General features: G+C 45.4%; 1 long non-coding RNA gene across 1 annotated transcript in view; it reads right to left on the reverse strand.

Moving 5' to 3' along the window:
- Window positions 1-332: 332 nt before the first annotated feature.
- LOC146863562 (uncharacterized) overlaps window positions 333-24,698 on the reverse strand; it is a 295,902-nt gene continuing 271,536 nt past the window's right edge. The window contains exons 2-3 of the long non-coding RNA XR_014978619.1: window positions 5,671-5,730; window positions 333-1,213 (exon numbers count right to left, since the gene is read on the reverse strand). This is a non-coding gene — a long non-coding RNA (uncharacterized LOC146863562). The remainder of the gene's footprint in view (window positions 1,214-5,670; window positions 5,731-24,698) is intronic.

Raw genomic sequence — 24,698 nt, forward strand, 5'->3', positions numbered from 1 at the left:
GTTGTGCCATTTGACGTTAGCAATGGACCCACAAATTTCAAACAGCATGCATGGAATGGAGATCGATTGGCCATGGCCACGAACATGTGAGATGTTTGAGGTCACCATGAACTGTCACCAGAGTAGGCCGTAAACCATACTTGCTAATCTATCAGACATGCAAGGTCATTGTGCTCACATCTAAGGTATCTGGGCTCTATCCATCCTGCTGAGTGACAGTTCACGACCATAGTTACACATACAGTGATTACTCCAAAGATGGTTTGATTTGCACACGATGGTGCAAGACCCACTCCCCTGCATCAGCCATGATATAAGTGCAAGCAGAAATCTATAATTAACAAGATTTATTTTACAAAGACATATATATATATAAAATGATAACCTACACTAATCTATGTCCCTAACTCTAGCCCTAATCTAAGTACAAATATGAATGCTACCTAAAACTATCGTAACTAACTATTTACAAACAATGAACAAGAATAAATACATCAACCCCCCACCCAAAGATAAATGAAACCTATCCCCAAATCCTATAAAATACAATTAGTGAAAACAGTCTAAAACTAACCCTAACTAAGACTACACTAAACCTATGCTAAACAACACATACAACTAGAACATAACACAACATAATAATAAAAGGGGAACAGTGTGGGAAGGGAGAAGAAGGGGGGAGGTGAGAACTGGGGCAGTGTTCAGGGCAGTCCAAGGTGGGTCCTGATCTCATGGATCTGCCTGTTCAAGTATAGGAACTCATGGCAGAGGTCCTGGAGGAGGGTAGAGTGGCCATTGAGAATCCGCATTATCTGTGACACTCCAGGGTCCATGGGGGCCGGTGCTGGTGCCGGTGCCGGTGCTGGTGCCGGTACCGGTGCTGGTGCGGGGGCTGGTGCCGGTGACGGTGCTGGTGCAGGGGCTGGTGCTGGTGCCGGGGCTGGTGCAGGTGGCAGTGCATGCTGGCCTGGCACTGGTGCGGTTGTGGCAGCAGGGGGATCGACATCCCGGGATCCCACGACGACACCTGAGGTGGATGGTGTCGAGCCTCTGCCAGTGGTGATACATTCTGACAGCGACGGCCAGGTCCCTGCCCTCCTCTCGGCCCGGTACCTCCGTGCCATCAACCGGTAACCCTTGTGTACCTTCCGCACATGGAGGTAACGGTCCTTGGCGACCTGGAACCGGTGCTGTTCCTCAGGTGTCATGTTGTCTGAGAGAGAATAAAAATCTATGTCAGTTTTCTTTCCCCTACACTATGTAACCGTACAACATGAGATCTGTATCACAAGTGGAAAACAACATGTTAAGTCAAGGACTGACCTATTAAACACAATGTCTACGCATGATTAAATAACTACATGCTGTTGAGACTGACATGACAGTGCATGGCATGGGATATGCACTGACACAACTGAGGGCTGGCTTGGTCAACTGCCGCTCTCTCCCTCGCCATGCTAGCGAGATTTGGACATCTCTTGTTACCCATGCTTGGGATATCCTGTTCCTTACCGAGTCCTGGATAAAAGACACTTCCAAACCTGATATTCATCTAGCTACTCCCCCTGGCTATCTCTTAATGGGCTTTAATCGAGAGGGTGGTAAAACTGGAGGAGGTCTTGCTATTATATTGAAATCTCATCTCCGTCTGACCATCAGGAAACTTACGAATATTGGGCTGATTGAAGCCATGTACTTCACCATTTCAGACTCGGCTGCTGTTATTTTAGCTGATATTTTAGTGTATAACCCCCCCAACGCTTCACCCCCCTCCCTTACGCTACTGGTACTTTACAGTGCTTGGTGATTTTAACCTACATGCTGAAAACTTCTCCTGCTCCCAGGCTACTCAACTATTAGACACTTTGCAGGGTTTAAACCTGACCCAATTAGTTCAGGGCCCGACTCACGTAGCGGGCCATACTCTTGATCTAATATTCTCTAACCATCCTGGTATTACAGTACATCCCTCCCTCCCTCTCACCTGGTCAGACCACTACTTTCTCCCTTTTGACCTCACGCTTCCCTCGGCACCTGGTCCGGTGGTGCTTGGTAGGGAGTACGGGAGAAAATGGCATAAAGTTACCTGTACCGCCTTAGATCCCTTTTTCTCATATCAACCAGACTCACTGTCTAAAGATATTGACGCAAGCTTGGCTCAGCTCAATTCTGCTCTACGCCATGCCATCGACGCCATTGCACCCCTACAACTTATCTCCTCCGCTAGATCTCGACCTTCTGCCCCGTGGTTCACCCCTGCCCTACGTGAGGAAAAGAGTTGCTGCAAAAAATTAGAACGTAAATGGCGGCAAACTTATGATCTAGAGGCTAAAACTATCTACAAGTCTGCTTTAAAAAACTTTTTAAAATTAAAAAAATCCACGATGAGAGAATTCTTTGCTCTACAAATCAAGAATGCAGATAACTCCTCTAAAACCCTCTTCAATATTGTAAAGGACTTTGTTAAGCCCCCCGCTATGGTGCCTCAGAATTCCTCTAGCCAGGCTTTATGTAATGGTTTGTCGGTGTACTTTCAAGACAAAATTGACAACATTACGTCTTCTTTTCCTACTGTGCTGACCTCCCATATCTCCTGTGCCAGTGACTCTGCGAGTTCGTCACTGGTGGCTTTTAAAGAGCTTACTACTGAGTCTGCACTTAATCTGCTTACCCAGTGCAAGTCTGGCTCCCCTCTAGACCCGGTCCCTGCTAAGGTCATGGGCAACCTGGCTCCCCTGTTGGTCAGACCATTTCTCTCAATTTGGAATTCATCATTGCGCACGGGCCAGTTCCCGACTGTTTGGAAGGAGGCCATGTTAGTCCCCATTCTGAAGAAAGTGGATGCGGACCCGGCGCAATTTTGCAATTATCGCCCCATCTCTCTCCTCCCCAAACCGGCGAAAGTCCTGGAAAAGGCTGTGCAGTTACAATTGGCAGACTATTTAGAAGCCAATTCACTGCTTCATGACTCACAGTCAGGATTTAGAACTGGTTTTAGCACTGAGACTGCTCTATTAGAGGTCTCTGAGACGATCCGGGAGTTTGTGGATAGGGGCGAGGAGGCCATGTTGGTCCTCCTCGACCTATCCGCCGCTTTTGATACGGTGTCCCACGAAATTCTATTGGATCGTCTGAGGCAGTTTGGATTGGGTGGTGCCGCTCTATCTTGGATTGCCTCCTTTCTTACAGGACGAACTCAGAAGGTTCTTCTCAAACCGTTCGAATCAGAGGGTAAACCCCTTCTCTGTGGTGTGCCTCAGGGCTCTGCGCTGAGCCCTCTGTTTTTCAACGTGTATCTTGCCCCTTTGGCCGAGGTGGTGGAGTCCTGGGGGGTCAGAGTGATCTCTTATGCTGATGATACTCAGCTTATGTTTTCCTTTAGAGATCACTCTGACTCCAGCTTCGCCAGTTTTCGCCATTGTCTTGGCAATATATGCTCCTGGATGACTTCTAATCATCTCAGGCTCAACACCGATAAGACGGAGGTCTTATTTTTTAATCAGAAAACTACTCTACCTGCCACTCTGTGGTAGCCGACTGTGCTTAACCCCCCTCCCACTCCTGTCCAAACAGCTCGTAATCTGGGCTTTCAATTCGACAACGCTCTTTCCTGTAAAGCTCAAATTAATAAGGTCACGGCAGCCTGCTTCGGGAAACTGCGTATGATTAGAAAAATCTTTCCGTACCTTCCTTTGGATGCCCGTAGAACTGTCATCCACGCCCTGATTACATCACATCTGGATTATGCCAACAGTCTATGCCGGTGCCCCCTTGTACCAAATTGAACGTCTTCAGATCATTCAGAATGCGGCGGCGAGACTGATAGGTAATATCCCCTACCGTCAGTCGGTTGCATCCTACCGTAAGAGGTTACACTGGCTTCCCATCTCCCGTCGCATTCAGTTCAAGATGCTGACTCTTGCTTTTCGGGCCCTTAATGGGTCAGGCCCGGGTTACTTGAGAAAGAGACTTGTGCTATCCCAATCGGTCAGATCCTTGCGGTCGAACAACCTACGTCTCCTTACTGTGCCTCGCTTTCGCCGCTCCAGAATGGGCGGTAGAGCATTCACCGTAATGACGGCTAAACTCTGGAACTGCCTACCACTAGATCTTAGGTTTATTCCTTCAGAATCTCTTTTTCGTAATAAATTGAAAACCTGGCTGTTCACCATCCCTTAAAATTACTTCTCTTTCAAAGTCTGCTGTCTACAGCGCCGGGACACCCCCTCTGGGGGTAGCCGTGCGCTTTACAAGCTTCATAAATAAATAAATAAATAAATAAATAAATAAAGCTAAGGATACGCTACAAACATGGCACCTTTGGACAACCGGGCTGTGTGTGACCTGTGCAATTGACTTCATTCGGGAGGCATAACCCCTACGTGCACAACTCAACCCTCTCCCACCCTGTGACAGACAGCTGCATCAGAATTACAATGCACATGTGCAGCCATGTGTGTCCCCCAGGAACTGTGTGAGGTACATGAAGTCAGTGCCAAGACAGGCAAGGGGATATGTGTGCAGGTGTGAATACCTACCTATTGGAGTCTCACACTACATGCACAATAACAGGCCTGGGACTGCCCTACTCACACTTGTAATCATGCTGCATCATGCTGCACACATGGAAACATGTTTAGGGTATGAATGCGGACTTAGGCACTTACTCACTCCACCATTACTATGCAATTGGTGATAGTCATCCACTGCGAGGGGGATACATCATTGACCCACAACTGTCAGTCATGCATGTGTTGTAACCCCCAATCACACTCCATAATAGAGATGAGCACGCATGCTTCAACTACGCAACCTGTTACAATGGATTACACATTGTAATGGCACCCTGGGGTCATGAGGATTGTGTAATTGTTATGGCTAATGTGTACACACAGATCTTGTTGCGGCAGTCCTGATTAGCTCATCTATGTGACATAAAATGATGCACAGCTAATGCATGGCAATGAAATGTGTGTTAAGTGATGTCACCAATTGTGTCAGATGAGTTGGTACACATGATCCTGATTCCACCCTGGTATGTCCACACGGACATAGCCTGTCAAGACCATTGCAGTGCACAAATATAAATTCTCAATTAACGTACACATCTATAGAATGTGTTTGTGTAACACACCATTGACAATATTGGATCTGAGCTACACCCTGCCACTTCTGCTTCTGTGCTATGCAGCATAACTTAGGCATCACTGTGCCAAGATGTATGACCTTGTACGGACATAATAGCACTGCCACATTGTGCACAATGCTACACCCACTGCACGCCCCTTGGACGATGTCAACCGCATGTAAGTGTGCCATCTTGCATCTTGCTTAGGCTGTGCAAATGAACATGGGAGTAAATGCTAGTGGCCTATTGCCATCACAACTCCAGTGTAAATGCCTAGTTGGCAGCATTATTTGCTCACAAATAGGCACATACATTGACACGTGTATCAATGACTGTTGATGCACAAACTCACAACTCTGAATGAGATGCATTGTACCCCTTTACACTACCATATTAGACACAGTACGGAAAGGCTGAATACCTCTGCCCATCATAGGCAATTGACATGCGATACAGACCCATACTGCTAATCAACAACATGCTGCATTTGACACAGACACTCATGACCACGCAACATGCCAATGTTTCTTGTCACTACTCACCAGTGGCGTGTGGGTCCCGGAAACGGTCAATGTTCCCCTGGGTGATCGGTTGGCGGCCATCTGTGAGAGGACACACGCAAACAGGTGTTGTTAGGAAACCCCAGCAAACATGGCATATTCACAATATGAATTGTTACAGTGACAAACAATGCAACATCCCTGTGGTGTTGACTTCATATTGGCGACATGACTGGGCCTACTTTGAATGGCATCCAAACACAAACATGTGGACGAAGAGGCTGTACAGCCAAAACATCACTGCTGGCCGAGATGCACTACTGAGTTGTTTCACCCAAAATGAAGGCACCTCATCCACACAGAGCACAAAAAAAACATTTTACTCATCATCCTTGACCAATCGCAGCGGCTTTCAGCACTGTCTCACAAAGGCCACCAATATGCAGACTCCACAACAAAGGGATCCAAGACAAGGCCCACAACTGGATCTGCTCCTTCCTCAACGTACATACGGTGTGGGTCAGACACCCCTCTGTTGTCTTGGAGCCTACAACAACCAGCCGTGGATTCCCCCAGAGATCCTCATTCAGCCCTACAATCTTTCACATCTACATGTCTCCGCACGACACAATCGTGATTAGCTATGGACTCAACATTGTATCATAGGCATACGACTGGCAACTCCTCCTCGACACATCCAACTAACACAACTCCAGCAAACACATGTATTGTGAAGCCATGGCAGAGCTTGCTAGATGAATGTCAAAGAGCTGCATACAAGTGAGCAACAACAAAAGAGAAGTACCCATCATGCGCAAAAACATCCACGCATTTAATTACATAGGCTCCTCACACGGCATGGGGGACCCACACCCCAACACGGCCCAAGCACGTGACATGTAATCCATCATGGACTCTGATGTCCAGATAATTGCAAGATCTATCCGGTCTCAGCATCGTGCTTCAACACACTCTGCCTCCTATGTCAGACACTCAAATGACTTCTACTCAGACACACATAGACACTCACTCATGCCCTGTGCAATAGCTCACTCTACTACGGCAACACAGTCCATGACATATTTAACATGAACCACAACCGCAAGCTGCAGGAGATCTCAAATGCAACCACAGGACTGATCATCACACTGCCAGGACCCTGTCACACCTCCTACCACCTGCACAACTCCACTGTCTCCACATCAAAGCTAGAGTCACATTCAAGGATCACACAGCCATCCACAACACTGGGCAAACATACCTTAACATCCAACTCTATTTCCATGGCACTTCAAGGGACCCGACGATCCAAGCAGCTGGCCCATGCCATGTTCCCCGCCCCAGAGGGACCTGATTGTGAGTCTGCTCCTTTTCCTACCTTGCAGATATGGCCTGTGGCACACTTACGCTACACCTCTGACAGGCAACATTGCTCCCCATCTCCAAGCACTAACTCTGAACATTGCTCTTCGACAGACGCACCCCTTGATATACTTCAACATGCCCCTGCAACCCTTCCTGCTGAGTATTAGCTCACATTAGGCATGTGTGTTTTGGGATGTTTGACACCGGGGATGTCCATTCCTATGTGGTATTTCCAGTGGCACAGTTACTCTACGCAGTCATTGCAACGCCAATCATCACTCCACCTTGCACTGCATGGTGCACATCAATAATGTGTATTTTTCTAGACTATCCCAACACCTTCCGTACTGTTGCACACACTGTAGTGGGAAGAGTGTGTCATGTAAATCCAAGGTCAAGGACATCATGCGCAAGTATTTATCGCAAGTCGCATTGCATTAACCACGTTGTTACAGTATCACGGTCTTGGGACAGCATTAAAACATCTTGGGGCATATGTATCAAGCGATTTTTTATTCGCAAACGCTGACATTCACAAGAAAACAGCTTTTGCGAAGACAAAACCTCAAAACTGGATGTATGAGCCTTTTTTGCATCGCAAAAATGATGACTCGCAATTTTTGGGTTTCATTAATTTGGCGTAAGCATTTAAGGAATCACAAATACACATCCACTTACTCATCGGGCAACCACATGACACACCATATGACAGGGTTGAGGCAGAGAAATATTTGTGGCAGAGTGAGAGAGGAGATGCTACTACACACCATCGACAGCAGCATCCAACAACACTGCAGTCAACAACAATGGCGCAGTATGGTGGTTTAATGAAACATTTTCCAGCCTATGCATGCACATTTGCCCCACTCTGCACTTCCTACAATCAAAGTGCATTGTTACAACCTTGGTCACGACAGACCGCAGACTTGACAAACTGATTGTAAATGTGTGAGTAATTGTGAAATGTTGGGTCACCCTAATAGGTCACCGGCAACAAGTACTGCAACATGATCATCTTCATCAACCATGCAACCACACACCGGAGTGGGATACCAGTCTGGATAACTTTAATAAGGTAAATGGATAGCCGGATACTGGGGGTTACTCTACACCATGGGTACTCACATACTTTCTCTCTGGTCCCAATTTTGCTGTGTGGTTTGTGTCCCTGTGGCACACAGGTGGGTGCGGGGTCAGTGCTAGTGAGTAAGGGGACTGACCATGTGGTTGGACACAGGCCCCTGGTGTGCACACCCTCGGTCACTGAGCCACCAGACCTGGCATACAGACATCTCTCTCTCACTCTCTCTCTCACTCTCTCTCTCACTCTCTCTCTCTCTCTCTCTCTGCCTCCCGCTCTCTGTCTCCCTCCCCCGCTCTGTCTCTCCCTCCCTTGCTCTATCTCTCCCTCCCTCTGTCTCCCTCCCTCGGTCGCCCTCATCCCTCTGTCTCCCTCCCTGCTGTGTCTCTTTGCCTCTCTCTCCCCCTGTCACCTTCTGTCACCTCCCCCCCTGGCAGCCTGGGCTGGGACAGCTTCCTGGGCACACACACAGCCACACCCCAGTACATCACAGGTCTTTCATGGAGCATTTACTTGTTAACTATTTTTTCTTGTGTGTCACCTCTTGGTGCACATGCATCTCCACTCTGTCTATCGCTGGACTCGCACAGCCCCCATGGTGCAGAGTCTCTCGGAGTCCACGCTGTTGCGGCAGTGTTTGGTGGCACTCTTCTGAAATCTGCAGACATGGCACACAGGTACAATGTCTGCAAGGTCCACGGCCAAACAAGAAAGTCTTGCCAGGCCGCTGGCAGCACGTGGGCCATACTGTGAGTAGCCGTGCTCTGCACAGTGGAGCCTGTATACCTCATCCTTGTACACAATACATCAACATGTGCCCATGTATTTTGTGCCCCCCCCCATCATTACCTAGGCAATGTATTTACATCCTCCCTCTAGAGGGGTCAACATGATAGTGTTTTTTGTGCATGCGGTGTGTTCAGTTGGTACTTACCGACAAGGAATGCATTTCCATATGTGCCATCCTGGAAGCGCTGGTTTATGATGCATTGTCAGAAGATGAATGCATCATGCACACGCCCTGGAAATTTGTCAACGACATTTGTGAACAGTCCGCGGTGGTCCACTATTGCCTGCACATTCATTGAATGGGTGTGCTTCCTGTTGCGGTAGATGTGTTCGCTGTCCGCAGGGGGCACAAATGGTACATGTGTGCAGTCAATTGCATCGATCACCTGTGGTATGCCAGCAATGGAATGGAATCCTTGCTTGATAGCAATCTGCTCCTGCACAGTGTTGGGGAAGTATAGGTGCTGCAGAATCAGGCTGTGTATGGCATCCAAGACAGTGGGGAGGAAGGTTGAGAAGGCTGCCTGTGATACGCCACCGACTCTGGCTGTTGTTGGTTGGAATGTCCCAGAGGCCAAGAAGTGCAGCACAGCGAGCAGCTTTGTCTGTGGAGGGATATTGGTTGTCTGCTGTGTTGGTGGCATCAGCCTGTGGGCAAAGAGGGTCAGGATGTGCTGGATGGATGTCCTTTTGAGCCTGTAGTGGGCTATGACTTCCTCTGGCCTTAAGTCTGTGAGGTAGACACGTCTGCGCAGTGAGCGTTGTCTTCTTCGTCGCTGCATGGGTGGTGGTGGTCCTGGTGGTGGTGGCATTGGCAGTGGTTGTTGTTGTTGCTGCTGCATTGGTGGGAGTCCGAGCTGCAGGATGACTATCTCCATGGCTTCTGTGGCTGTTCTGGGAAGCTCGGGCCAACTCTCCCTTATATACACCCACTTATCTCCAGTTTAAGTCAGGTTTTTATCAGGTGTTAGAAACTGGAGTTAGCGGGAGTTAGCGTGCGTTTTTTTGTAGCTAAGTGTTTTGGAGATAACCTTGTTTATATGGAGCAGCTGTGTTAGCAACTTTTTTTGTGAAATTTCAGTCAGGAACGCCTACCTTGCATGTTATTAGCGATAATTATCGCTGGCTTGGAAGGCGATAAAAATCCGGTAGCTATCGCCGAAAAACTCACGCTAACAGGGGTTAGCGTCGCCTTGTTGATGAGGCGATAAAATGATCGGCGCTTTTTCGCCGCTAAAGCGGCGATAAAAAATTATCGCCGCCTTGTTGATATGCCCCTTAGAGCCTTGGGTTAGACAAAACTAGTTGTGAAGTAGAAGAGGCTAAGTCAAAAGACACTGATCATCTTGAGAAAATGGCAAACACAGAAAGTAGAAAAGCTAAATGTGTATTTTTAAAGAGATGGTTTAAAATGTGTTGTTGTTGTACAGGATTACTAATGCTTCTATGGAGTGTGTTAGCATTGCTTATTTCATTTAAAGTTACAATAGATACAATAGGAGGATATAGTGAGAATAAAACTAATATAGAGAAGGTTCAGAATGTATATCCGACTAGAATAGATAGAAACTATCTACATAAAGACAGGTCTATAAATGATTTCTCTAACAATGTGTTTTCAAAACTTTTGTCCGAATATGTAAAGACAATGGATTTGAGGGATTGCTATGTTTGTTTGCAGTTACCTGCATCTGTATCAGAGGGAGTGACCTACCATCACCTCCCAGTAACATATGGAATAACATGTAGTGTAATAGCTAGTCTGTTTTATGAAATAGGGAAGTTAGAATACTATTTTTCAGATGTAGATAACATATTTTCACAAGTACCTGCGATTAACAAATTAAATAAAGTAAAGCCTGCAAAGGTGTTTGGTGATTTTTTCTTAGAAACGAAGGAATTAACATTAGAGTATATATTTAGAAATAATTTGACTTGCAGTTTAAGAAAGAAGAAAAGACGTTCTTAGATATGGTGGAAGAAAGGTGATTGAAAATGCAAAAGAAAGCATCTGAGAGAAAAGAGGAAAAGACAGTCTGGGATGTTGAAATGGAAAAACACTTAGAGGGAGAAGCTAGTCCAACTATGGCTTTAGATTGGCCCCAGAAAGGAAAGTTGTATATTAGAAGAAATCAAACTGCATGTGATAATAACTTTGTAGGTAACAGTGAATGCCATGATACATACCGAATCATGGGTGGATGGGGATTTAAAGGAGGAAATTATGCAGTTTTTCCTGGGTTGTATTTTATCTGCGGGAACAAGGCATATTATCGTTTGCCAGACCATTGGTATGGCACATGTTATGTAGGTCTGGTCTTTCCAAAGATATTCCACATGGGAAGAGGAGAAGATGGTGTACATAAATTAGGTAGCCTATTAGCTTGTAGAAAGAGAGAATCTTGGTCAGAAATTGTAGGAGACATTTTTGGAGCATTGATACCAGCAGTGGGAATATCTCTGAATGCACACAAAATTAGAAAACTATCAACAGTAGTGGATCGCTTGTCAACAAGCACCGCTGGAGGATTTTTATTGGTAAATACTGAAATGGTTGCCATGCGTGCTATGGTAATACGAAATCGACTTGCCCTTGATATATTATTGGCAAAAGAGGGTGGAGTCTGTGAAATGCTGAAAGTTCAACATTGTTGCACTTACATTCCCAAAGAAAGTAAAGATCTGAAAATTTTCATAAAAAATATAACTGAATTACATGAGTAAATTACACCACTGGAGGTTGAAAGTATTTGGGAAAAGATTGGGAAGAAACTTTTTTCCTATTAAAGATTTCTTATTAAACTTAGGTGGTACCTTTATAGGTAGAATCTTATTTCCAATAACCTGTGTGATTTTTGTAGTATTAATTCTAAGATTAGTTTGTTTGTGTCATAAAAGAAAGAAAATACAGAAAAAGTTAAAAAGAGAAAATTTGAAAAGAAGGCAGAATAAGAGAGAAGAGAGGGAATTTGAAGAAGTAGAATTAGAAGAAATGAAAGAAAGTATGTATAAAACAGCTAGAAGAGAAGAAATTGGGGAAACAGAGGTGTAAACTAACTAAAAGAATTCATTTCACTTTCTTGACAATTTGATACAAAATTTAAATGGTGTGGTGATAAAATCACCAAAGGGGGGATTGATGGAGCGGGTAGTACAAAATTTTGTATACCTCCCCCATTCTGCATGAAAATACTACTTGAATATCTACTAATTATAATATTATTAAATGAGTTTGCATGAATATTAAACCAACATTACTAATATCCAAATTACACGTGGGATTGCATATTGCATGGCTAAATAACCTTTATGACTAAAATCTGTACGCACCCTTTCCTTGTCCCCTCATCAAGCCTGTGTCGGGCTTCTAATATATAGAGCCCCGGGACCGTTAGGTCTCTTTTTCGAGGAATTGCAGGCTGCACTTTCCGTACTTTGCTTAAAATCTGAACATTGCATACTGTTGGGAGATTTTAATCTCCACATGGACATGCGCAGTGACACATGTTGTGAAATTGTGGAATATCACAGCCCCTTTGGGTCTGTCACCGTACATCTTTGCTCCCACACACAACAAAGGTCATATCCTCGATCAAGTTTTCTCTACCACACTGATTAACACGCTTCCCCCGGCCCCGGTATTGTGGTCCGACCACTATTTAATAAATTTTTATATCCCCTCTACTACCGTGACTTCCATAAGATCGTTGGAAGCCTCTAGAGGGACGGCACGGGCATTTCACCGGGTGTCTGCTGAAATGCTGACACATGCTCTCTCTCTCCACCCCTGTCAGCTATCCGGCAGTCTAGAGAATGATCTGGATCTTTTACAGAGATGGCTTGTAGATAGATTTGAGGAGCTAGCTCCTGGGAAAACTTCCAGTAAATTCTGCCGGCGCGCTTCCGCCCCATGGTTTACTCCCTCTCTCGGTGAGATGCGACGAGAGTGTAAGAAAGCCGAAAGGGCATGGAGTCGTCTTTATGATCCCATGGATAAAACTAAATATAGGGAAGCTATTAGGCTTTATCACAGCCATATTGTGGCTGGAAAAAAGCCTATTTTGAAAGAAGGATTGACGATACTGAGAATACTAGCAAAGAAATTTTTCGCATCGTTAAGGAGTTTGTCTCCCCTACTTCAATCTTGCCCTCACATTCCCATATCGAACTCTGGGTTGGCCAGCTCGCAAGTTTTTTCACCACTAAAATCAAATCCATACAAGATACTTTTTCCCCTATGAGTCTTGTATCTACTCCAGAGACCAGGCTGGCCCTCTGTCCTTCTGGGGTGGTGGAAGGTCCCTTTTTTTCTGAATTTCCTCCTCTATCATCTTCAGCCTCTCTTTTTTTTTTTTTTTTTTTTTTCTTTTTTTTTTTTTATTCCTCATATACCAAGGTGGGCATTCCAGATGGAGAAACCCGCCCCCTCTCCTCTTCCCGCGTTATTCCAATCTCGATGTTTAGGGGTCTGAGGAGAGATGGGAAGGAAATACCCCTGTAGTAGCAACTGTTTTCTTATTCCACTCCATTCCATTCAGGCCATTTGACCCAATGTTTTGAAGGCAAAGAACCAACAGTGCCCAGGTGAAATCATTGGAATATGCTCATCTATTCCGCCATGCCACAAGGGCCGCCCAGATCTTATCTTGGCTGGTACTATCACAGGCCATATCAAATTCGCTTATATATATAAGGTACTTCAGGCAGTCTGCAAAGTTTGGGGCATTTTCACTCTTCCAGGCTTTACATATTTCTCGTCGCGCTAGGATGATGACATAAAAGATAAATTTAGAAGCCAGATCATTCTGTTCAATGTGCGATGTTACTCCAAACATGATCATCCTAGTAGTTACTACTAATTGTCTGCCTAGAACCTCAGCCAGGAACCCTTGTACTTTAAGCCAGTAATTTGTTAACATTGGGCACTCTACAAACATGTGCAAATCGTCTGCGGCTAACAGTTTGCATCTCGGGCAATAGTAATCTAAACTTGTTATTTTGGCTAATTTTTTAGGTGAGATGTATACTCTATACAAGGTAAAAAGGTGATTTCTTTTTAGGGGGGCAGACTTAACCACCGTATAAAGCATTGCAAATGAGTCCACCCACAGATCCCGCAGATTAACGCCTGTACCAATAACATTGCCCCACAGCTTTTGGAGTTCAGGCTCGGTAACATCCTCCACTTCTATCAACGCCCAATACCAGTAAGAAAGTTCTTTTGGCCATCTGCCCTTTTTATTGACCAGATCAAACTTTGGGTTTGGGATGTTAATATTCCATGGAAAGGTGGCCCACCACCCCGAAAGCTGATAATATTTAAATCTTGTAAGTGTTCCCCCTGTCAGACTCGACAGAGAATTCCAATCCAGGAGCTCCGAATCTCTCTGTAGATCCCTCCAAAATACTAATCCTGCTGTTTTAAGTGGAGATGAAAGGGTGTCTTTAAGACAGTCCGGAGTCCCTGGTGAGTCCCATATCGGGGCGTTAGGGGCATAATAGGGGATACTCAATCTTTTCCTAATAAACATCCAGTTTTTTAAAGCCGTGTTTAGAATTTTTAGTCTCACCCTCTTGTAGTATTTTGGATCTCCAAATTTGAACAGAAAATATTCCTGTCCTTGTGGGATACCATGGAGAAGTGCCCGAAACAGAAGACCCAAAGAGGAGGCATCTGTCTCATCAGCCAGGAGTCTGAAGTTTTTAAAATGAAAGGAGTGGCAATATATGAGTAAATCTGGTAAAGCTAACCCACCCATTTTCAGGGTTCTCCTCATTTTCTTCCAAGAAATTCTTGAAGTCTTCGTATTCCAAATGAAGGAGCCTATTTTCCCCTGAAGTTTGGCTAAATCTGGTGAGTTAAACATTAGTGGGATGGAATTGAATAGGAAAGTGATTTTGGGCAGTATAATCATTTTAACTAAATTTACTCTCCCAAATATGTTCAGCTGAAGGCCTGACCACCGTGATAGAAGGTTGCACACCTCCTTATGGACTCTACTGAGATTTACTTTCGATATCTCCATAATATCTTGAGCTAAATGAATGCCAAGATATCTCATGCGGAGTTTTACATCAGGAGCTGCCACCTCCTGATTCCATTGCATTATCTCGGTCTTTTCCCTATTGATCTTATATCCCGAGATCTTCCCAAAAGACTCTGCCTGAGCGAATAACCTAGGAATGGCTTCAGCCGGATTAGATGTAAACAATAAAAGATCATCAGCATATAAGGCCAATTTTAACGTAAAGTCCGCTATATTGAAGGGTTTAATTGCCTGGTCGCCTCTCAGCTGACAAGCAAAAGGCTCGATATAAAGATTGAACAACAGGGGAGAAAGGGGGCACCCCTGTCTTGTTCCACGTAAAATGTAAACCCAATCCGTAAGTGACCCATTTATCAGAATTTTTGCCCTGGGAGAGAGATACAGTGATCTAACTGCTGTTACATAATTTTTCGGGATTCCAAACCTGGACAGAACCAACCATAAGTATGACCAATTCACTTGGTCAAAAGCCTTGGCAGCATCGATTGCCACAATAGTCAGGGGGGATTTTTTATCTGTAGCTACATCTATAGCGGCGATGGCCTGGAATGTTAGTTCGTTTAGCTGTCTTCCGGGGATAAAACCTCTCTGGTCTCTATGTACTATGGATTTTATAACTTTAGCCATTCTAGCTGCCAGGACCCCTGCAAAAATCTTATAGTCCACGTTCAATAATGAGATTGGCCTATATGACTCAACCCTTGCAGGGTCCTTATCGGGTTTTAAGATCAGCGTGACTGTTGCCTCTGACCAGGTTTGTGGAATTGCCTCGCCCGATATCAGTATCTTATTAAACAGTGTAGTAAGAATCGGGGCAACCTTATCCAATCCCAGATGGTAGATCTCTACAGGGAGTCCATCCGGCCCCGCTGCTTTCCCTTTTTTCATTTTTTTAATCTGAGTGCAGACTTCGCCCTCTTGTATTTCAGAGCTCAGATATCTTCTGTCAGCCTCTGACAATTGTGGCAGTTCCAGCTGATTTAACCATTGCTCGGCATCGTGTATTGAGGTGCCGCTCTCTTCAGTATATAGGTCCTGCATAAACCGTTTTGCCTCCCCGGAGATTATATCATTGTCATGGGAGATGGCCCCAGTGTCACCTATGGTTAACCCCTTAATCACATTCCTAGCCCGGTCTGATCTAGCCTTCCAGGCGAGTAATCGGCCACATTTCTCCCCATACGAAAAGTTTTGTAAGTTACTAGCGTCCCATCTGTCTTTGACTATTTTGTCCAACCTTGCCTGATATTCAGCTTTCAGAGCATCAAATTCATTCCGTATAGTGGCTAGATTAGGCTGGAGGTCTAGTGAAGCCTTCTGCAACTGTTGTTCTTTTAATTTAATTTTTGTGAGATGATCTTCTTCCTCTCTTCTTCGTGACTTATTTTTCCTAATCATAAAGGAGGTTAAATACCCTCTCAGCCACGCCTTAAAGGTTTCCCAGACCAATTGACCTGTTGCGGTACCACTATTTGCCTTAAAGAACTCAGCGACTTCGACCACCAACTCCATTCTCATTTCCTCTTTTAAAAGTATTGACCTGTCTAAGGTCCACCTCCTCACTTGGTCTTCTTGCCCAAGCTTAACCTTTAGCTCAACCATGGAGTGGTCTGAAAGTATGGCAGGAATATAGGATACGGTGACGACCCCCGATATTAATGTTTGATCTAACAAAAAGAAATCTATCCTAGAGTAATGTCTATACCTATGACTATAGAACGAGTACTCTCTACTGCTGCCATTTCTGACCCTCCAAATATCGTGTAAATTCAAATCCTTCATAATATTTTTAAGCTCTGTTTGTGTTTTACGTGGGGGGGTGAATTTAACTCTAGAGGTACGATCCAGATCTTCATTGAGGATCAGATTAAAATCCCCTCCTAAGATAACAGGTGTTTCGTAATTTAAAAGACTCATTTTTAAACTAGATAGAGCCCCTGGAGAATCAGAATTGGGACCGTAATATACTGCGCAAGTGAATCGTGACCTATCTACCACAAAGGATGCGGTCAGCCATCTACCTGAGCAATCAGTTTCAGACTTCTCCACCCTAATCCCACTATTTGCTCGTACTAAAATTGCAACTCCCCTAGTGTTCCCACTCTGGTTGGAACAAAGAAGTTCCTGTATCCATCCTTGTCCCCTGAATGCTATCCTACATTCCTGTCGCTCTAGATGGGTTTCTTCTAAAAGGCATATGTCTGCCTTTGATTTGTTTAAAAATTCACAGATCCTAAATAGTTTCCTCCTTTCCCTTAATCCATTTACATTCAGATTTACTATTTTTAATATTTTTCTAGCCAAATCCGTCATGTCGGATAAAATTCTTGGGTAAGAGGGTCATATACGGCCCATAACTTTTTACTACCGAGGAGTTGTTCCATAAGCCGAGGTTATATGAGGAATGTTATCTTCAGCCTCTCTTGATCTCCTCACTCAGCTGAAATCTGGCTCCCAGCAGGATCCTTGTCCTGCTAAATGTCTTGGGCGAGTAGCACCTGCCTTAAACTCCTTGCTCAACCCGGTGCTCAATTTGTCCCTGAGCACGGGAGTTGTCCCCCAAGCCTGGAAACGCGCCTTGATCCTGCCGCTAGTAAAAAAGCCCAATCTGGACCCACTTATCCACTCCAATTATAGGCCTATCTCCCTCCTCCCTGCTCTGGCTAAGGTGGTTGAGAAGCATGTGCATGCCTCTCTCTCCACCTTTATTGAGAGCAACAATATCTTGCACGACACTCAATCGAGCTTTCGTGCGAATATGAGCACGGAGACCGCTCTTCTTGAAATCACCGATGCCATCAGGGAGGTATTAGACACTGGAGGAAAGGCCATTCTGGTAATGCTGGATTTGTCGGCGGCCTTTGACACCGTTTACCACGACGGTCTCCTTTCAAGACTCTGGGAGATTGGATTGCGGGGTACGGTGTTGAACTGGTTTAAGTCATTTCTGACCGGCCGCCGGCAAACGGTCTGGGCGCCACCTTTTTCCGCCGAGATGCTGGCACTGGAGGTTGGGGTGCCTCAGGGTTCCATCTTAAGCCCCACCCTTTTTAATATCTATATGGCTCCTCTGGCGGCAGTGGCAGAATCGTGTGGCGCCCAGATCATATCCTACGCTGACGACACCCAGCTCCTCTTTACCTGTGCTAAGGGCTCAGACTTTGACGGCTTACGGATCAGAGACTGTTTGGGGGCTGTTTTTGACTGGTTTCAACAGCACAGTCTTAAATGTAATTCTGATAAATCGGAACTGCTCTTCTTTGGGTGTTCCTCTGACCCCAGATGGAAGGCTTGGTAGCCACCCGATATGTTTCCTCCGGCAAATGTTTCATCTAAGGCTAAAAATCTTGGTTTCCAGATTGATGATGGTCTTTCCTTTAGATCTCAGATCCTTGGCCTGGCGGGAAAATGTTTTGGCATCTTGAAGATGCTGCGTAAGTTTCTTCCGCTGTTGTCTTTGCAGCATAGAAAGATCACGGTGCAGGCCCTGATCGGCTCTCGCCTTGATTATGCGAATGTGCTCTATCTGGGACTGCCAAAATTTCTCCTTTCACGTTTGCAGATTGTGCAGAATTCCACTGCAAGAGCCATTTATGGTCTTCAGCGGAGAGCGAGAGCATCTGATCTACTAAACAGTTTGCATTGGCTCCCTATGTCTAAAAGGATCACCTTTAAGGCATTAACTCTTGCCTTTAAGGCACTTCATCAGGTAGGGCCCAAATACATCAGGAATCGCTTGGCTTTCGATGTTCCCAACAGAACTCTGAGATCCACATCTATGTCCATGGCCTCTGTCCCTTCCATTAGACTCGCCAGAATTGGAGGTCGCTCTTTTCATTTTCTGGCGCCTCAATGCTGGAATTCTTTGCCTGTCTCTTTGAGGAAAGCCAATAATTTATTGACTTTCAGGAAGGAGCTGAAGTCATGGCTCTTTGCCCAGTAGCCCTTCTGCTTGCTCTCATCGGCCCTCGTTTCACTTCTCGGGTTTTTGTCTAAGCGCCGGGACACTCTTCGGAGTAGCAGTGCGCTATAAAAGATCCGAATTAACATAACATAACATAACAGTAGAATATGTGATTAATAGAATACTGCATGATATATGTTGCTTTGTGATGTCTTTGTAATGTTGTTTGAGAGGTGGACTAAAAGGGTGAATATAAATGCTTTAGTTTTTGCTATACGCTAGATAAATGCAAACACATAGAGGGATTAGTAAGGGGTTAACATTAGATTTATTATTTGTATGCATTGATTACTCTTTTGTGTTTGTTTCGCTTAAGTTGGCATTTGGGCCTAAATCCCAAAATGGCCGCCGACGCGACACAACGAAGTGGCCACTGTCCCACGAGGCATGGAGTGAAGTGCGCAGAAGCGTCAAAGTTTTCTAGACCTCGTCCCGAACCCTGATCTTCGTGTTCCCAAGCAAGGTCATTGTGGGATGACGGCAAAGACGAAAGACAATAGACTTCCACAGTAAACCAGAACGGACCGACATTAAATGAACGTGTGACATCAGCCCTTGAACTGTACCAAAGTCCCAAAAAGATTCTATCGGACGATCCCAACCAACCAATCACAACCGTATTAAAATAACGAAATGTATCTTCTTGCTTTGATTTTATTATAAAAATACGCGGTAGAATAGAGAGGGTCTCGATGTAATCGCTCTTTCCGATGACAACGACGGTGACGCTACGCGAACTCTACTACTTAGGGTGACTGCTGCGTTTTCCTGAATCCTAGATGGTCCGGATGCTGCCCAATTATCTGATGACTGCAAACTTTTCCTAAATTTTATGGGCACTGACAGATGCTTGCACGTCTCTGGTCTTTACCGATCCTTTGAGACTGTAGCGTGCTGAGCAAAGAACTTTGGGGCATATCAGCAACAACCGGCGATAAGTATCGCTCAGCGCTCTTAGCGTGAGGAGAATTATCGCTGGGTAACGTGGATTTTTATCGCTGAGATAGCGTGCTATTAGCAACGCTTACTCCTCAGTGATAAAAATCCTGGCGCTAACTGCCTAACGTGAGATTATCGCTCGAAACCCAGCGATAATCTCATATAGTGTGGCGTTAGCTTGCTGATAGGGACTCACAAACTTAGCCATGATATCCACCTTCCATAGGATATCATGGCTAAGTCAGTCCTGAAGCAGGCATAAGGAAAGCAGCGATAACATGGGTTATCGATACTTTTCCTGCCGCTATGCTTCATAGCGTGGGGCTTGATGATAGGATGATAAGGTTTTTGCCATAATGTAGGAGTAGTCTCTTCCACCTGTTCCAGCTCTGGGGATGCATGGGGTTTCGGCGAGGGTGAGGTCGGCGGTGCGGAGGTTTCTCTTGGGTGTGTGGAAGGAGCCTCTTTCGTTGAGGTATTGGGGTCCAGTGTTGTGGATGGTTTTGCAGGCATGAGTTAGTAGCTTGAAGGTTACTCTCTTCTCAACGGGGAGCCAGTGGAGGTCTCGTAGGTGCTGGGTGATGTGTTCATGTTGTGGGATGCCGAGGACGAGCCTGGCAGCGGAGTTCTGGGTGGTCTGGAGATTCCGGAGCAGGGATTTGTTCATTCCAGCATAGAGGGTGGTTCCTTAGTCCTGTCTGCTGGCTATGAGTTTGTGGATGACAGTCTTTCTGGATTCTGGGGCGATCCACTCGAAGGTCTTGCGAAGGATGCATAGGTTGTTGAAGCACATGGAGGAGACAACGTTGATCTGTCGAGTATGATGCAGAGGTTCCAGGCGTGGTCCGTGAGGGTGGGGGGTTTGCCGAGGGCAGTGGGCCACCAAATGTTGTCCATGCTGTGGGGATGGATGCGAGGATGAGGACTTCTGTCTTCTCTGAGTTGAGCTTCAGACAGTTGCTGCTCATCCAGGATGCAACGTCTTTCATTCCTTCCTGTAAGTTGAGTCTGGTGGTGTCGGGTTGCCTCGTGAGAGGATGAGCTGGGTGTGATTGGCATAGGATACTATGCTGAGTTCATTCTATCTGACGATGGCGGCGAGGGGGGCCATGTAGATGTTGAAGAGAGTGGGGCTGAGTGACGATCCTTGGGGTACTCCGCAGTTGATCTATGTGGGTCCGGAGAGTAAAGGCAGGAGTCTGACTCTTTGGGTTCAGCCGAAGGGGAAAGAGCAGATCTAGTCGACAGCAGTTACCTGTATGCCACGGTTGTTCAGTCTGGCGATGAGTGTGCAGTGGGAGACAGTGTTGAAGGCCTCAGAGAGGTCCTTTAAGATGAGAGCCGCTGTGTGGCCCTGGTCGAGGAGAGTGTGCATGTCGTCTGTGGCAGCGAGGATGGGGTTCTCGATGCTGTAGTTGCTGCAGAATACAGATTGACATTTCTCCTGTCATGTTAGGTCAGGAACGCCTACTTTGCATCTCATTAGAGATGCAAAGCTGGGCGTAAGGAATCCCGACGCTAAAGCAAGGTTTCAAGCGTTAGCGTGGCCTTGCTAATTAGGCGATAAAATTATTGCCGCTTTTCGGCCGAAAACAGACGCAAAAGCGGCGATAATTTTTTATTGCCAGCTTGTAAATATGACCCTTTGAACTTAGACGAATGAAGACAGATCTGAGTATGCAGACCTAATGATTTAGAGGACTTCAGATAGTCAGATTAGGTAAATATGATGTTCTGCAATTTACTTGAAAATTGATACAAACTTTTCAAATGCAAACCTTACTTTTCAAGAAATTTTAGATAAACAGATATTGATTAACAATAATTGAGTTTGTGATTTATTAAGAAAGGTAAGATGTAAATCTTGAAATGTGTTTTAGCTGGTTCTAGATCACCATCAACCAATCCAACTATTTGGTCCATTGACCATGTGGGAGGAGTGCCTTGATGTTCAGGATTGAGATCTGTCGGTGGAAGGGGTATTGATGTATATCTTGTAAATTTACTGTTCTTTCCCTATAGGTTATAAGGTGTTCCCCCACATGTCGAGCGCTCGAACCACTCATCCCTCCAACTGCGTGCAGACTGGTGAATGGTTAGTGTGAGTGTTGGTGCTATGGGCCCCACCAATGACTGCATGTGTGAATGAGTTAGTGTGACGTCGGGTCTGTGATGCAGGGGAAGATACAGGTACGGGTTTTGCTTTTCCCCGTTACCAGGGTTTTTGCGCTCCATCACTAACTTTCTGAATTTATGGCAAATGTGTGACACATCTTAATGCCTTTTTGATGGAATCAAAGTAAAAAACTGAAAGCATTGCCTACTGAGGAGACTGCAGTAAATGAGGAAATTAGGAAACTTCATAACAAATAAGTATCCCAAGATGGCCACCAGAGACAAAAGAGCCCAAATGTAGCACAAATATCACCCAGATGTAGCCCACACATAGCCCAATAACAGCAGTGTGCAAAACACTTTTTATTTTTAGCTTTTCTGCAGTTTTATATAGTGCAGACTACTCAGGTATTGGAGTGTTACATCTTACTTTGACCCCTTATTGCGAATTTTGCATGAAGTACATGAGATTGATCTTGCGAAACATTGAACTTTACGATTCTGTTAACCTGAAGTTGCTCTGAACCGGGCTTTGTAACACTCATTTTTACCTACTGGTTTTAATTAATTCTCACTGTATTGTATTAGGAAAGAGGATTTACTGTTTTTATGTACACTTTTATGATCTATTTTTCTAAATCAGATCGAATAAAGTTTAATGAATTCTATGGCAGGACGGAGATGAGGATTATGCATATCTTTCCTCACTTTATTTGCATAGCATTTCAAAGAAAACGTAACACAACAATCATTAAACAAAAAACTACACAACATATTAACCATTAGGGGGTAGTGTCCAAGGCAACTATAGTCCAAACATATCACAGTCCATCGTATATAATATCGTAACATCCCTTCCGCTTCCTTTTTCTTCACTGCTCGTCAGTTAAGTGCATTCCTTACATTCTTGGCTTAATCTGACGTTGTTGCTGTTTGTATAGCGGTTTCTTGTGCACGTTATTAGCATTATTGCCTTGGTATTGTTTCATATTCCCTGTGCAGCAGGCTCTTGCCCGAGAGCATTCTCCCCTAGCAGTTTCTCCCACTGTGCCCTCTGCACACGGTGAGATCCTGTCAGGTACGTTTGGTCCAAGCGAGGCAGCTCCGTCGAGTGCTCCCGCTGGTCTTTAAGCCGCGTTTGGGAATCCGGTCACTCCTTTAGTGTCCACTTGATTCCCGACCAACCTTCGCCTAATTTTGACACCGCTATGGGGTAATTTCCCCCACACGGCCACGTTAGTGACCAGCGCCACCTGTTGGTGGTAATTGGTATTGCGCCCCAGTCTATTCTTATAACAGCTTTGGGGAAAGCCCAGCAGTTGGAGCACCGGCGAGAGGGCTGCCTTAAAGATTTCATGGCACAGAAATAGATTGTTCTGAGCAGTCAGTTGAGATGTTTTTTTCATCTGTTACAGTGACCCCTGAAGAAGAGTCGTAACGACTCAAAATGCATTGGGTAATTGAAAGAGTCTGCGTTGAAATATGGCTGACCTTCCGTGCCGCTGTTAAAAGCCTGGATGGGGAGCAGGAGGCATTTGAAACTGTCGAATAAAACATTCTGGTGCAACCATGCTGTCTCTGGAGTGACTAAATATACAGGAAAATGGATGAAATAAGGATTGATAAAATTATTGGCAAACAACGATAAAATGGATCATTTGTGATGAAGAAGTGTACCTTCAAGAAATAATTTTCGCCAGTTACTCAGTGCGACAGATGGGTGCACACTGAAGCACCCTTTTTGGCTACATCTTAAGGATCTTAAGGGCATTAGTTCTGTGCTCACACCCTCTGCTATCATGTCTTCTCCAGAAGACCATTTTTACTCCTCCTACCAGAAAGTGGAGGAGGAATGGGCCCCGAACTTCTCCCTCCAGCAGTGGACCAAGCCCTCTCTCTGGCTATTTCTAGGGCGCTGGCTCCTCTTAGGGATCAGGTTAATAAGCTGGCGAAAAGCCTCCCTGGGGTGTTCAGTGAACCAGATCTGGTGGTGGCGGGTCCCAGTAGCTCCCAGATGGGGAATAAAAGGGCCGTTAAGCATAACGCTGGGCAATTGGAAGGATTTGATAAACTTACGGAGACCTTCCTCAAGAATGCACGAATGCTAAAACATGCCGGGAGGAGGAGGAGTCTGGAGAAAATTGCGACGCTGTCACCACTATTGTAGACCCCGACGGCGGGTTTCCCTTAGAGGGAGAGGGTGTATCGGAGGACGATTTCTCCTCCGAAGAGGATAAGGACTCAGGGCGTCCCTGGCATCCAGAGTCCCACTCCTCTCAGTCCTGAGTTGGGGACGGGGTCCTCTCGGACATGTTCAAGCCTTCCCAAATTTACCATCCTAGGTCGGCGGAGTGGACCCCTGACAGTGGCAGAGTATGTGGTGGGGAAAATCCATCAACCCCTTGAAAGGGAGGTAAGGAATAGGATGAGGGGAGAATGCCCCAGGACCTCACTGAAGGGGAAGGAGGCACACATGCCTGAAATTGATAAGAAACTATGTTCCTTTTTCTCCAATATGAGGGATCCCAAGAAAGGAATTGATAGGTCTTGGACGTGGTAGGGCCCTTGACCCAAATTATTCAATTGGCGAAGCATTCAAAAGAGTCAGGATCCCCTTTGTCCATGGATATTGTGGCTGGTTGGGCGCACTACTCTAAACCCTAAAACACTACCCCCTCCACTACCCAAACATCACTGCACTACCCTAAACTCTAAAACACTACCCCCAACACGACACCCTACACTACCCAAACATATCTGCACTACCCTA

This window comes from Triturus cristatus, chromosome 2_2 (assembly GCF_964204655.1).
Source record: "Triturus cristatus chromosome 2_2, aTriCri1.1, whole genome shotgun sequence".
In the NCBI taxonomy this organism is placed as follows: domain Eukaryota; kingdom Metazoa; phylum Chordata; class Amphibia; order Caudata; family Salamandridae; genus Triturus; species Triturus cristatus.